Genomic DNA, 15,246 nt, shown 5'->3' on the forward strand with positions numbered 1-15,246 from the left:
TTTTTAATTTGGCTTTGATTTTGTATGCTTAGAAAAGTACTGCTGGAGATCCTTGCTTATGTTCGGAAGATACGAGGACTTCTCGATTCTCACATTTTATGGAAACAGAGCCATAAAACTACAGTTTTGAGGACTTTGGGGCACTCAACATCTGATGGAGCAGTGTGTGTGTGTGTGTGTGTGTGTGTGTGTGTGTGTGTGTGTGTGTGTGGGTACTGTTGGTAATTATAAATCCAGACATTAGTAGGTAATTATCCTCTGGAATTATTCTCTCTCGGGTGTAGTTTCCTTTTGTTTGAGCTTAAGAAATTAATATTACGAATTGACTGTGCCTTTGGGGTCTTTGATAATTATCCTTTTCAGAGGTACAGTTTGGATCCTGGGTTTCTGATGTGTCTAAGGTGGATGAATCAGAAGCGTCTCCCTCTGGCGTTAGCGTGACTGTCATGTCTGATGGGGTGCAGCCACTGACTCTCTGCACCCATGCTCCGTGCTGCCTGCCTCCTCTGCCAGTCTCAGAAACCAAACAAAAGTTGGAAGCAGCAGGACTGTGCATGGAAGTGCAGGATGCCAGCTTCCAAAGGTTCTGCTCATCCCTCACCCACCAGCTATGCCTCGCCTCTCTGTGAAGGCTGGCCCAGTCCTGCCTGCATGTCAGTCTTGCTGCCTCTCCAACGAGGCTCCTACCATCATTTATTATCCATCTGCAGCTCCAGGGCCCCCCATCCCCTCTAGAATAGTCCTTCAGTATACAGATTGCTCTCCCTGTTTATATTGGCATTTCTCCAGACCTCCTCCTCTCCAGTTCTGTCTTTCTCTTTCTCTCTTAGTGTAAAAACTGTTCCAACCGACAGCCTTCCCTGTGCTATCTGTTCTCAGCTTGTTTCTCTCACCGGGTACATTTTGACCCATCCTGGTGTAGGGACAGCACCCTCCCTGTGGTAACCACTTCTGGCATATAGGAGGGGGTGGTGTCCAGATTGCTTCTCCATCATCTCCCAAGGCATCTTATCCTGTAAGCCTCTGCTTCATGACAGACTCTGGTCTGCGTTGGATTATTAAGAAGCCAGAAGAGGTGCCAGGGACATGGCTCAGTGGATAAAGTGCTTGCCACTCGAGCAAGAGGACCTCACTTTTGGATCCCCAGAACCTCCGTAAAGCTGGGTACAGAAGCACATGTCTGTTATCCTAGCCTCTCTACTGTGAGATGGGAGGTGGAGACTCCCAGAAACTGAGGGCCAGTTGGCCCAGTAGACGAGGTAGCCAATGCCTCAAACAAGGTGGAAGGCAGGAGGTGACGCCAGAGGTTGTCCTTTGAGTCCCACACATGTACTGTAACACCTGTGTGCCTCAGGTGACAACAGACAGGGAGGAGCCTCAGACAGGAGCAGCCCATTTCCATATTAACCAGGTGGCGAGTTCCAGAGATCTGTCTCCCAGAGACAACACCAGAACCAAGCAAGACTTTCTACTCATTTCTTTCTATTTTGAGATTTCAAATACTATACTAAACCATGGTGCCAGAAGTGAGCTGTTAACAGCTAATGCTTGTGTGTGTGTGATTTGTTGGTTCTGGAATGTGGAAGAGGAGACCCCATACCTGAGAAATACCCTACTCAGAGTCTTAGAGAGTAGAAACTGTTTGCCAAGGGAAGCATATGTTCTTTCTGAGGGTCACCTCCGAGCTTTATGCCTGGAATTCAGATTATGGTTAAATGTGTGTATCTTAAAAGAGGCCTGGCAGGATTAGATCACATCAACTCTGCAAGCTTGCTTATCACTCATTTTATAGCCTCCTAGAGCTCTCTCCCTCTCTCCTTCCCTCCCTCTACTCCTCCCCCTCTATCCCTCCTTCCCTCTCTCCCTCTTTCCATCACTCCCTTCTTCTCTTCCTTCCTCCATCCCTTCCTCTATTCCTCCTTCTATCCCTCCCTTCTTCTCTTCCCTCCTCACTATATCCCTCCCTCCCTGCCTCTTTCCCTCTCTCTTTCCCTCTTTCCCTCTCTCCCTGGTGTTGGTGATGGTGATGGGCCCAGAGGGGGCCAAGGGTGCATCTGATGCTGGCAGCTGAACTTGGTCATGTGTAAGAGTCTCCCACGTGGAACTGGTTTTAGCAGTATGAGAACTGCAGAATGGAGGGGGGTCATGGAAGGCAGCTGAGACTTTGCACAGGGAGAGGCCTGGAGAGGACACTGATGAAGAAATAGTCTCAGTAACAGTGAAAATCCCAGGACTGTAGGGTTATGGAGAACAGCTTGGGCTGTGTGGCAAAGTGGGAGTCCCTGAAGAGAGGCCAAGAAGCCATTTATGAAGGTACAGCCCGTGGAGACTCCAGGACAATGGAGATGTCAGATGCCCATCAAGTATGGCAGAAGATATGTAGTGGAACTACACACTCGGCTGAGCTTAGAAGGAAGCCACGTGTGCAGATGGCAGAGTGAGACAGAGGAGATCCTGGGTTCTCATGATCAAGGAGCCTCAGACACCAGAAGACACTAAGGTATTTATGCTGCTCCACTTGGTTTTGCCTTGGTCCTTCCTTTACAGAATGAGAAACATGTGACTTAATTGTGTGCATGTGTGCATGTGTGTGTTCTCATGTGTGTGTACTGTTACCCTCTGAGGTCAGAAGATGTTAAGCTAGAATTATAAGAACTGGTAAAGCTACCTGATACGGGTGTGCTGGGAACTAAACTCAGGTCCTCTAGAAGAGCAGCAAGTCCTCTTAGACTGAGACATTTCTCCACACCCCCACCTGAGATTTATTTTATGTTTGTCTACATACATGTATGTGCACCACACATATACACTGCCTGCAGAGGCTAAGAGACCCTGGATCTCCTAGAACTGGAGTTATAGACAGTGGTTGTGAGCTGCCAAGTGCATGCTGGGGATGGAACCTGGCTCCTCTGCAAGATCAGCCAGTGGCAAGATCCTGTAAAATCAAACCACTGAACCATCTCTCTCATTTCTCTAGCGCTGTTTAACTTATGTTTGATTTTACAGGAGCCTGTGATGAGAGTCTTTGGATTTTTAAAACCTTTTAAAACAGAGAACTTGGATTTTAAGTGCTGAAAATTTAAACCCCATGAGAGTTTTAAAGTTATATCGTTTTATATCATGTTATTTACATAAGATCTTGGGGATAATTAAAAAAGAGAGGTTATGAGTGATGTATTTGTGTGTTGATTTGGCAAGGGGTCAATGTGTTGGCTAGATTTTTGTCAACTTGGCACAAGTTAGGATCATCTAAGGAGAGAGAACTTCACCTGAGGAATTAACTTCATCAGACTGGCCTGTGGGCAAATCCTTAGGGACTTTTCTTAATTAATGATTGATGTGCTCAGGTCCAGCTCACTATGGGCAGAGCAAACCCTGGGCAGGTGGTCCTGGGTTGTATAAGAAAGCAAACTGACCAAGCTGTGAGGAGCAAGCCAGTGAGCAGCACTCTTCCACGGCCTCTGCTTCAGTCCTTGTGCCCAGTTTCCTGCTCTGACTTCCTTCAGGGATGCAATGTGACCAAGGGTTGGAAGCGGAAACATTCTCCTCTTCAAGTTGCTTCTGGTTGCGTTTATGGCAGCAATGGAAAGGACATGAAGAGTACAAGCAGAGGAAGTGTTTAAGAATGAGAATTCGGAGGCCAGGCATGGTGGTGCACGCCTTTAATCCCAGCATTCGGGAGGTAGAGGCAGGTGGATTTCTGAGTTTGAGGCCAGCCTGGTCTACAAAGGGAGTTCCAGGACAGCCAGGGCTACAGAGAAACCCTGTCTTGCACAAAAAAAAAAAAAAAAAAAAAAAAGAATGAGAATTCCAGCTGGCAGTGTGGCACAATGGGTAAAGGGGTTTGCCACCTAAGCCTGAGGCCTTGAGTTTGATTCCTGGGACCCATACAATGGAAGGAGAGACATGATTAACAGACGTCATCCTCTGACTTCCAAATGTGTGCTGTGGCACACATACACACACACACCACATATATACATACACACACCACATACATACACAAACATACTACACATACCACATACATACACAAACATACTACACATACCATAAACAAACATACACACACATTCAGACATACATACACATACACACACATACACAGGATACACAGGATGTATTCTGTGGCACATACATGTGTCTTCACAGTTTCACATATCACACATACAATATTACTAAGTAAAACATTAAAAACAGCTAGAGAACAGAGAAAGAACTTGGAAATCAAGAATATGACAACAGAAAAAAATCTTTATAATCTATTCCCACAAGTAAGAAAGATAAATTGGTCAAGAGAATAGCCTGTTCCTCTCTCTGGGGACCAGATGGGTAGACTGAACATGATTCCTTTCCTCACTGGCCAGACCTTCGTAACATGGTTCATCTAGCATCAAGCACTTCTGGGAGAGGTGTCTAGGCCCTCTGCATTGCTGTAACAGTATACCTGAGGCTGAGATACTTATAAAGAAAAGGCTGTATTCTCATAAATGCTCAGAAGCCTCAGGTCAAGGCCCTCTCAGGCTTCCCTTACTTTGTCCTCTGAAGGCCTTGATTTGTTTCTGGCTAACCAATGACCGTTAGCCTGAGATGTCAGGCTCCACAAGATAGAAGTTGGGTTTGGGGTTATCTCTGACTACAGGGGCAGAAGCATCTTTTGGTGCTTTTCCTGGGACATTCTGGAATGTTCCTTGTTCTCTGGGTTCTACTGACTCTGAGCCATTTTGCTGGACTTACATGGATTTCCTGTTCTACCTGATACCACTCTGCTGCTGAGATTTGGTTCCTGTAGACTGTAACTGTAAACCTTAACTAGTGTGTACAGAAAGCCTATAGCAAAAGTCGAACTTCATAGGGGAAGGGCAGAATCCTGTCTTTAAGAGGGCCCTGTTTTGGTATTCTGTGCAGCAGTGAACCACTAGATGAGCTTCCCACTAGAGGGAGGGGCTCACTTAAGAGCCAGAAGTAGACCTGTGGCCTGTGGAGAGGGTAGCTGAGATCTCTGAAATAACCATAGGAACCAGGATGTTTGTGTTAGCCAGAAACACAGGAAACGATGGTTGCCAGAGCTTCCCTTCCCAACTACCAAGATGACTTAGGCAAGGTAAGTGGTTGTCATAAAGCAGGAGCTGATAGGGCATAGACAGGTTCTAATTTGTGGGGCAGATGTGTGTGGAAGCTTGGAGGGGTGGCAGTTAGAGCTGGCAGAAGCTGAACAAGGGGCAGTAGGACCAGTGGCTCCAGATCTCTATCTGTTGTGTATATTAAAAAAAAATTGGGTGGGAATTATAATAGTTATGTCACATCTCCCGTCCTTTTTAATTAAGAATATATTATATAACCAGTAATCTGTTTTTTCCTAAAAACATAAAGTCAACCTGCTCAACCCATGTGATAGGATTTGCATGTCTGTTTCTAGTTGGTATTGGAGAACCAGTTGTGCGCTCTTCCTGAGGAAGGCTATTTCCCCACTCTCAGCATTCTCTAGTTGCCTGTAGCTCTTTGTCTGGGATTGAGGCCTTGTGGGCTTTATTGCCTACAATACGAGGTATTAGCTAGTCATGACTGTGCTTTATTTGGGCACCTTAAGAACACAACCCAAGGTGTCCACCTGGTTTGCACCTTCAGAGACAAATGTGCTTGAATTCAAGCTAAAAAGGAAAAGGGAGAGCAAAACAAACCGAACTACTTCCCACCCCTAGTCTAAATCATGCAATAGCTGACCACAACTTTCCAGCGTAGACAGCCCTGCCCACTCTGCGGACGATCTCTCATGGCACCTCTGGGCAAGCTCTGACCAGTACACAAGAAATGAGACATGTAAGGTTAGCTTGGGCCTGCATTGTCAGAGGTCAGGGTTTCACAGGTTTTCTTACCCCTAAGCCTAAATGAACCTCTCTGACCTCCTATGGCGAGCAGAGGTCATTTTCCCACATCACACTTCTCTTTTCTAGGGCGAGACAGACCCACGGGGCGTGGGAAAGGAGTTCACTTGGAGGAATGGGCTTCTGCCACCTTAGCAGGAGCTTGAGGAGGCAGAGCTAACGGATCAGAGGTGAATTGGCAGCCTCCACACTGAAAAGCCATGTGGTTCAGCTGCAAGGGGAGCCAGGGCCTTGGAGGTGCAGGTGCAGGTTCATTGTGGCTGCGGAGCTGTGCGTGTGGCTGAGGCAGCGGGGAGGAAGCTGGGGCTGGAACCCATTGCCGGGTCTCTCTCTGGCTGCTGCTGTTGGTGGTGACCATGGCAACCTGCAGTGAGGGCAGTGCCTGCTCCACTCCTCCTTCCAACTTTGTGCGAGTTCCAGGTTTGCCAACAGTACTTTGGAATCATACAGAAAAAGGGATCACGGGGGAAATCGATCTGATTTGATCAAGTTGTCGTCATGGAAACCACCCTAAGCGTTCCTTTGAGAAGGTGTGTAGCGTGTTAGCGATAGCCAAGCAGTCTTACACTCCCGTTATCCTCCGAGCTAATGATCCCCCCCCCCCATGCTGGTGGCCGACCCCCCTCTCCCTTTGCTGGCGTTTCCAGCACCAATGAAGTGACATATAAGGACTGCTTACAGGAACATGGCTTGCCTTAGCAAAGGATTGAAAATGATGCTTACATTCCGGGGGTGAGGGAGGGGGAGAAAGCAATAGAAAATTGTGCACCAATGCAGGAATAACACTCCTGGCTGTGGAGCGTGAATCAGCAGTTTTCATGATGTTTTGCTAAGTTGAAAGCCTCCCTGGCCGTGCACAGAACAAGCAGAGAGTGGTTGAAGAAAAGCTCAAATCTCAGTTTTACTGGGACTCCTGTTCTTTCTTTGTAGCCTGTGAATATATTTCCATGGCCACGCATAAAAATTAAAAGTTTCTAAAAATTGAAGAAACAAACCCAAAACAAATAGACTCTGTTGTGTAATGATTTTGTTGTAGAGTGAGATACCCACTCTACAGCAATCCCCAGTACAGAAATAATTACACCTTCTGACAGTGACTTTAAGCCTATCGTAGGGGTTCCTTCCAGCTGAGGCAGGTATGGAATGAGGCAAAACACTTGGAGCAATGGGGTCTAGAACCAGAGAAGTGGGTGCTGCTGAGAGGAGATGCATACACAGGGTCTGTTGGTCGGCTGGAAGCTTTGCCTAGAACCGGACTGGGAGATACATGGTTTGTTTTCTCTGGGAGACCCTCTCTTACTGTCATCTAGGTTATAATCCTAGACACTGTGGGTGGTCTTTCATCATGCAGACCCTTGCTGCCTACCCTGTGGTGACTCAAACAAGAGGGGTTAGAGGCCCCTGCAGAGGTGCCTCATTTCAGACTTGAGGCTAGCTGTAGAGAATGAGTCTGAAGCAGTCAGGCTGAAGAACACTTCCAGAACTGGCAGGACTCAGGCCAACAGCAAGGAGCTATTCTGGAGATGGGACCACCAGTGCCTAGTGAGGACTTTCAAGCTGTGTTAGTTAGCACCTAGCAGAAGCCAGATGACCTGAAGCTGGAAACCCCCAAAACAAATCCTTTCTTCCATTGAGGTTGGAGTGCTTAGGGACACTTTAAAATCCCATACCTTTGCATCCACAACGTAGAAAGAAATATGCATGTGTATATTATCAAGAGTCTTGTGCATGGCTGATGGCTTGTTTGTTTTCAGCGAGTTCAATGGCCCAGGTGGTATTGGGGAGGGGGCACACAGGGTTTATATTGGTAGATGATAACCAGACTCAGGGTTCCAGGACCTGCCTAAGCCATATTTCCAAAAACAGGGAAGAGAAACACAGAGTCTCAAAAATGTGGTTGTGATCACCTGAGCAGACAGTCAAGACCGGGACTTAGAAGGACCGACTGCCCTTGTCCATGCCCTGTCAGGTCTGGGTGTGTGGAGATCGGATGCTAAGGCAGGGTTTTCCTACGGGGTTAACCTGCCACCTTTTCAGATGCTGTCACAGGAGCCTGTGGTGAAGGCAGCAGGTCAGCTCCATCTTGGCATATGATGGGAAGAGCAAAGCCCATGGTGGATGGGCTCACAGAAGCCTCCCATGGCGAGACTTGGAGCCTGTGGTTGCTCAAAGGTTTCCAAGTTAATCAGCATTGGGGGAAAGTAATGTCTGGCTCCAATGAGCCCACTGAGCCTTTGCAAGCTCCAGGGAAAAGAGAATTGGGCTTAGAAGACTGACTGAAAGGTGGGCGTGGCTCCCTAGGAAACATCCTATGGTAGCACAAGCTGTCTGCTATATGGCCTTGCTCAGGAGTTAGTCCTGAAGGCTCTCCTAACGAGCGTCCATATCTACACATGTGATCTCAGAATGCTTTTTTGTACCCTTGGTGGTGATTTCTGAGACCCCCTCACTGATATGTTAGAGCCTCCAGCTGGACATGGCTTAGATCTCAGAGCGCTATGCCTTTGCACCAAAAGTCAGCCATGGTGTGTTTCCTCCACAGGGTCCCTGACACTCATGGAGGTGAGGGTGTGGTTTCAGTGTGATGTTTCCTAGAGTTTGGAACCAGAGTGTCTTACAATCTTATTAGGGATATTTATCAGTATTAAATACAAATATCTCCAGAGATGAAAATGAATAAAAATGAAGCTATACCCCATGGCTTTGGGGAACTATGAAGGTGGGAAAATTATAAAACAAACAACCTGGAAAGACGGGAGGGTGTGAGGGGTCAGAGGTGTTGGTGGCAGTTTGCCTAAGGGAAACCGAATCCTTCCTGGAGTAAGGATAATGACATGTGCTTGATGGTCAAATGACCTTCTGACAGCTAGCCACTCAGTTTACAACCTCAAGTTGACACCTCTGAAAACAAAGTAAGTGATAAAAACGTGTCCAGGCAATAGGCAACCTACTGTCAATAAGAGGGTTTTTACAGGGTGGATTTAGCATGGAGCACACACATCTCCCTCCATATTATATACCATAATGCATTTGCACAGCATCAATGATTAACAGTGTGTTTCCCCCTTCCTGCCTCATGACCACACAGAGGAGTTCCCTATGTTCTCAGTACTGGGTGTGATTTCCCACGAGCCCTTCCTTCCTTTCCCCAGATTTTTCTCCTCAATGCTTTCTGACCAGCTAGGAACTGTGATGTGGCAGAACGTGTCGCTGGCTGGCTGCCTAATGATGCCCAACTCCTGTGGATTCCCTGCGATTAGTCCAGGGACAAATGCTGACTTATGACTCGAGTCAGCAGGCAACTGACAGTCCATGTCTGTCTTCTGCTCCACAGAGGTGACATTGGGGGCCGTGGATCCTCATCTGAGGCATAGCCCATTTACTGTCAGAGTTACATAGGGAAAATGAGCCCAGCTGTGTCAGGCGACTGCAATGCCAGGCCTCATTTTCAGTGCTCTCAAAAAAAAAAAAAAAAAAAAAAAGTGCCAGCTTGAGCGGAATATTGCTTGTTTTCCAGGGCTTAAAACATATCTAAGGAGTCATCTGCCAAGGTTTCTGGAGACGATTAGTGCTGAGATTGGGCTGTGGAACCCTCTTAAAGGCTTTGAGTATGTGTAATTTTTTGATGCGTAAAGATGGGTTCTTAGAGTTATAGGCTTATATGAGTTTTCTTATATAAGTAAATTTTAAGGAGTAATTACTTTAACCCAAATGTTAACCCATGCACGGAGCCTCTGTGCTGTGAGACCCACAGAGAATGCCAACAGCAGCCTGCCCCTCTCCTCCCCTTTCCCAGCTGGGGCCCTGCCTGCTGCTGCTGTTGGTGTTCACACAACAGGCACAACCACCTCACCCAATATGGAGTTTGTTCTAAGAAGTGTGCTGCCAGGAGATCTTTCTACGATGAGGTAGTTGGCCTCTTTATGCAACCTCTTTTTACAGTTGGGAAACGTGGCTAACATTGGATATATTACATGTTACAGCATGATAAGGCATTACATTTTATGGCATGATAAAATACAGCTTTTTAAAAATTTAAAATTTTTCATTTACTTTACATCCTGCTCACTGCCCCCCACTCCTGGTCTCTCCCTCCCACAATCCTTCCCCTCTCCCCTTCTCCTCTGAGAGGGTGAAATCCCCATCCCCTTACCCTGGCACATCAAGTCTCTGTGGGGCTAGGTGCATCCTCTCCCACTGAGGCCAAACAGCCCAGCTTGAAGAACATATCCTACATACAGGCAACAGCTTTTGGGATAGCCCATGCTCCAGTTGTTCAGGACCCACTTGAAGACCAAGCTGCATATATGTGTGGCAGGCCTAGGTCCAGCTCGTGTATGCTCTTTGGCTGATGGTTCCTGTCTCTGAGAGCCCCCAAAGTCTAGGTTAGTTGATTCTGTTGGTCTTCCTGTGGAGTTCATATTCCATTTGGGGTCCACAATCCTTCCCCTAAATCTTCCATAAGTTTCCAGAAGCCCCATCCACTCTTTGGCTGTGGGTGTCTGCATCTGTCTGCATCAGCTGCTGGGTGGAGCCTAGTTGGTCCAGCGTGGTTGCTAAAGGGGCATCATGCCACGGTTTCTGCCCCAGGAGCATCACCAGGGTGCTGACGGTTGTTGTTGCCCTGAAGCTGGTGTGCAGTCTCTTCTTTTGTTTTACTTTCAATCTCTCTTTCTGGGGAATATACTTCCTTCATTAATCAGAGCTAATCGCTCCATAATAAATGAAGCAGATGCAGTTCTCAGGAATGAGGTGCGGAGGTGGTCATGAGGCTGTGGAGGAAGAGGAATAGGCCTCCGCTTGGCCTTTAGGGGCCATGGGTTCAGGCTCTCTGGTTAGAGGAAGGAAAAAGAATGAGAAGAAAGGAGAAGATTGAGGAATGATGAGAATCCTCAGGTAAAGAGAGAGCACCAGAACTGACAGCTCGCATCCACTGCTGACTCCAAGTCATTATTGAAGCAGAGCTGCTCTCATTCCTCACACTGAGGCTGGACCTCTAGCAAAGCCTCTCAGAGAACAGCCATGCTAGACTCCTCACTGCAAGCACAGCTGAGTATCATTAATAGTGTCACGGATTGGTGTGGGCCCATCCCATGGGCCCCTTTACCCACTGAACCCTCTTGCCAGCCCCCATGTGTGCTTATACAATGGGCAGTATGTTAGGTTTGTGAGTTTTGTGGTGTGTCTCGATGCTGTTGTGGTGTCTTTGGGCAATAATATTCATTATAGTCTTACTGGGGTAGGCTTGTATGCAGTCTGTCCTTGACTGAAATGTAATTTCATGATGCAGGTGATGTTTCTGGATATGATACATTAATTATTACACCAGCATCTTAGCCGTTCTTCCTTAGTATTCTACTTCTGGGCAGTCTGAGGTGCTACCCTGTTCATTATTTTTGCTTCCGGTGAAAGACCCAGAGCAAACAACTCAAGGGAAGAAAGATCCAGTTTAGTTCATTCCTTTCCTTTATTAGTGCTGAATACGATTCCATTGTCTGGAGTTTTTAAAAATTCATTCATCTCTTGAGGGGTCATCCAGTCTATCCCAGTTTTTACAGTAAGTAGAGTTGTTATAAATACACATGCCTTTGTGTCGGATGAGTTTAAATCCTTTGGGTCAGTGCTGAAGAGCATGGCAGATGGAGGAACTGTGAGGGAAGGATGCACTAGCTCTGTGAGTAGCCTGCAGATTGCCTTCCAAAGTGGCCAGGCTGTCCACCTTCCCACCAGTTGCAGAAGAGTAGCTGTGTTGCTCCAAAGAGTAGCCAGTGCTTGGTGGTGTCAGTATTCCGAATTATGCCGTTCTAACTATTATTTGCTGGAATTTACTTCCACTGACAAAATCAACGTGTGCTAAATTATCCTCAAACTGATATTTGCTGCATGAGTTTTTAAAATCTATTCTTATATATGAGAAAAGTAAAATATACAGGAATCTCGAAGTATGTGTCGTGTGTTGATAGTTATGAGGGGACTCAGGACACACAACTGATGATCAGCACCTCGCCTCGCTTTGATGTTATATGGCTTAGGGCCGTGCTTACAAGCAGGATGGCTAAGTTTGTCTGGTGTTCTAATTAGCTTCATTGCACGGTTAACATGAAGACAGTCTGTTCTCTGGATCTGCCAAAACGTGCCCTCTCCACGGTTGATGAACAGAGCAGCGGTATATGTCTATGTGCTGTGGACACTCCTTGTTGTGTTTTCCATGACTTATTTCTTTCAAAAATTTACAAAAATTCTCTTATGCAATATATTCTGATCAGATTATTTTTTTCTCCTCTGATGTTTCCTAAATCCTCCTTACCTCTCCAATGTTATTCTCTCTCTCTCTCTCTCTCCTCTGTGTGTGTCTTGTTCTCAAACAAACACACACACCAAAGAACAAGCAGAAAACCCAGTAAGTTCGACTAACCAACCAAAACATCATGGTGTCCATTTTGTTTTGGTCAACTACACTTGGGCATTGGGCCTTCCCTGTTGTGTGATTGATATGTCCAGTGATGCTCCATTGGAGACAACTGATTTTCCCTTCTTTGGTGCTGTCATTTTGTCTTGTTTGAACTCGTGCAGGCCTTGTGTGCACTGTCAGTCTCTTGAATTGTAAGTGCATGAGCTCTAATGTGTCCGGAAGACACTGCTTCCTTATTGTGATGAGTTTCTTTGCACATGTATTCCTCCTAGGACAGAGATGCTGAGAGAGACACATTTCCAATACTAATATAAAAATATCGGCTTGTTTCCAGATGGGTTATTCTGATTCAGGTGCAAAAGAGAGTTTGAAAGACCTCACTATTTAAAAACCTCACTTCACCTGGTATTATCAAGCTATTCAGGGTCTACCAGCATGGCAGATATTTAATAATGCCCATAAGATGAGAGATTCTGAAATGGGGCTGACAGTATACTGGCTTGAGAATTTAGGTCTTTGGATATAATGACTACTTTGTATGTAGAGTGAATATGAATCACTAGGAGGATGAGCTATAGCAAATTGAACACAAATTCCCCAAAGACGCCTGTAGCCACCCACAGCAGCCAGTGGTCCATCCAGACAGTGGGGGTAAGAGAAAGCTTTTCTAGATCTGTGTAGACACAATCATCTTTGATGAGCGCTTTGTGCCTGTGCTCAGAATACCATTTTGAGACTTCTCTCTCTGTCTGTGTATAACATATTTTATTCTTTTTTTTTTCTGTCGCTAAATAGTGCTACATGGTACGAAAATATCCAAATGTGTTAATTCGTCTTCCACGGTGTGGACATTCAAATCTTTTCTAGTTTAAACTGTTGTAAATAAAAACTGCTGTGATTCAGGTCCATGTCCTGTGTGGGTTGATAAATATTTATGTTTCAGAAAATGGAACCACACAGGGGCAAGTTCTCCACTTTAGGCTGTCTTTAGGTTGGACTCATGTGCAAAGATTATGGACCTTAAGACTAAATGAGTATAACCCTTATAATATATAATTGGTGCCTTTGTAAACATTTTTGAAGTACCCACAAAGCTCTCATTCATATGGCTTGGAGCAGTACTAGATTAGCCTGAATGGTATTGTGAGGTAAGAGGAGACCAACTTTCTGCTTTCTGGGTACATAGGAGGGCAATGTGTTTGTCTAAGATGTTTCTAGGTAAAAGTCCTGTGGCATTTATTTGAGTCATTCTTTACACATCAGTATAATTTGCCACAGGCTCTAATGCCTTCAGCATCCTCTCTCAGATCTTGGTCAACCACTAAATCACTTAACAGACGTTTCCCCAGAGTATTGCAGAAGTTATGAGCTAAACACAGAGACACAACAAATTCCAAGCTAATGTGAGGCCAATGAAAGAAGCTGTAACCTTATGTGAGTGGAATTCAGAGCCTAAGTAGCTAAGCCCTTGAGGAACAGCAAGTCTCTAAGATGCTAAGCAAACTGATGGAACCAGGGAGATGGGATCCGAGGCTCATGCTCAGAGTCACCAAAAGTTCCTTCTAGCAGCCCTGAGTGACAGGCTCCTTCCAATCACATCTGTCTGGGAGGAGACTTTTAAGATGAGCTTCACAAAAGGGAAGAGTGCTAGCTGAGCCTGGTGCTCAGGCTTAACTACCTGGGAATGAATCTCAAGGGAGGGATAACTATTAAACCTTCCCTTCCAGATAAACAGAGTGAAACGTTGAGGGAGTTCAAAGGTGAGGAAAGAGACAGGACAATGCCTGTCCCTGATGGACCTCCTGACATTCCTGCAGTAGAACTTCTGGTCTTCAAAAGCCCTTTATCTAGAGAAGCTGAGTGGTAAGATCTTCCTGAAGAGTGATTTTAGCAAGAGTTCTGCCTGTGTCTTTTGGGTCATTGAGCCCAAGGGGTATGCTGTGGTCAGCTTTCAGGACTCTGCAAACCAACCATGCATATCGTTTCCATCTCTGTGGGGCCTGAAATCAACAGAAGGGGCCCAACTTGATATTCAACTCGGGTCCCTTCACTCCTAAGTGACATTCGACAGGTCTCCTGATGTTTCTGGGCCTTGAGCGTCTCGTCTGTGGTATAAAGGATACAGTAAAGACTCTGCTGTGTTCTAAAGCCACCAAGGGAAGCAAATGGGTGCAATATGCATGAAATTCTAGGGAACAGTAGAAACTTTACTAGTATTGACCAGCGTGGGATTGGGGTGGCAAGAAGAGGGGCTGTCAGTATGATCTGAAGTGGCAATTTTAAATCATAAGATCATATTAACTGTGTTATTAGCCACTTATCTTCATATCTCTGACTGTGGTACAATCCTGACCAAAAGGGACTTAGGGAAGTGTCTTAGTTAGGGTTTTATTTCTGTGAAGAGACATCGCAACCATGGGAACTCTTTTTTTTTTTTTTTTTTTTTTGGTTTTCGAGACAGGGTTTCTCTGTATAGCCTTGGCTATCCTGGGACTCACTCTGTAGACCAGGCTGGCCTCGAACTCAGAAATCCACCTGCCTCTGCCTCCCAAGTTCTGGGATTAAAGGCGTGCACCACCACTGCCCGGCATGGGAACCCTTATAAAGGAAAACATTTCCTTGTGGCTGGCTTACAGGTTTAGAGGTTTAATCTATTATCATCTCTTCTGGCATGCAAATGTACATGCAGACAAAGCACCCATATACATAAAGTGCGTGAATCTTTAAAAAATAACATTTAAAAGAAAAATGACAGATAAACTATCAGAGGCAGAAGCACAGAAGTTTTTCCTGGAATTAAGGCTGGACGGAGAAGGGAAGCTACTCATGGAAGAGACGTGCATGAAGGAAGTTTTGTCAACAGGCTGTGCATTTATTCAAAACCTGAGCTGTTTGCATGCATCTTGGGTTCTTCACATGCATTGCTGTGTGGTTGTGAAACAGCAGCCT

The sequence above is a fragment of the Mus caroli genome, unplaced genomic scaffold (assembly GCF_978045245.1).
Source record: "Mus caroli unplaced genomic scaffold, Mus_caroli_1 scaffold_17, whole genome shotgun sequence".
Taxonomy (NCBI): Eukaryota; Metazoa; Chordata; class Mammalia; order Rodentia; family Muridae; genus Mus; species Mus caroli.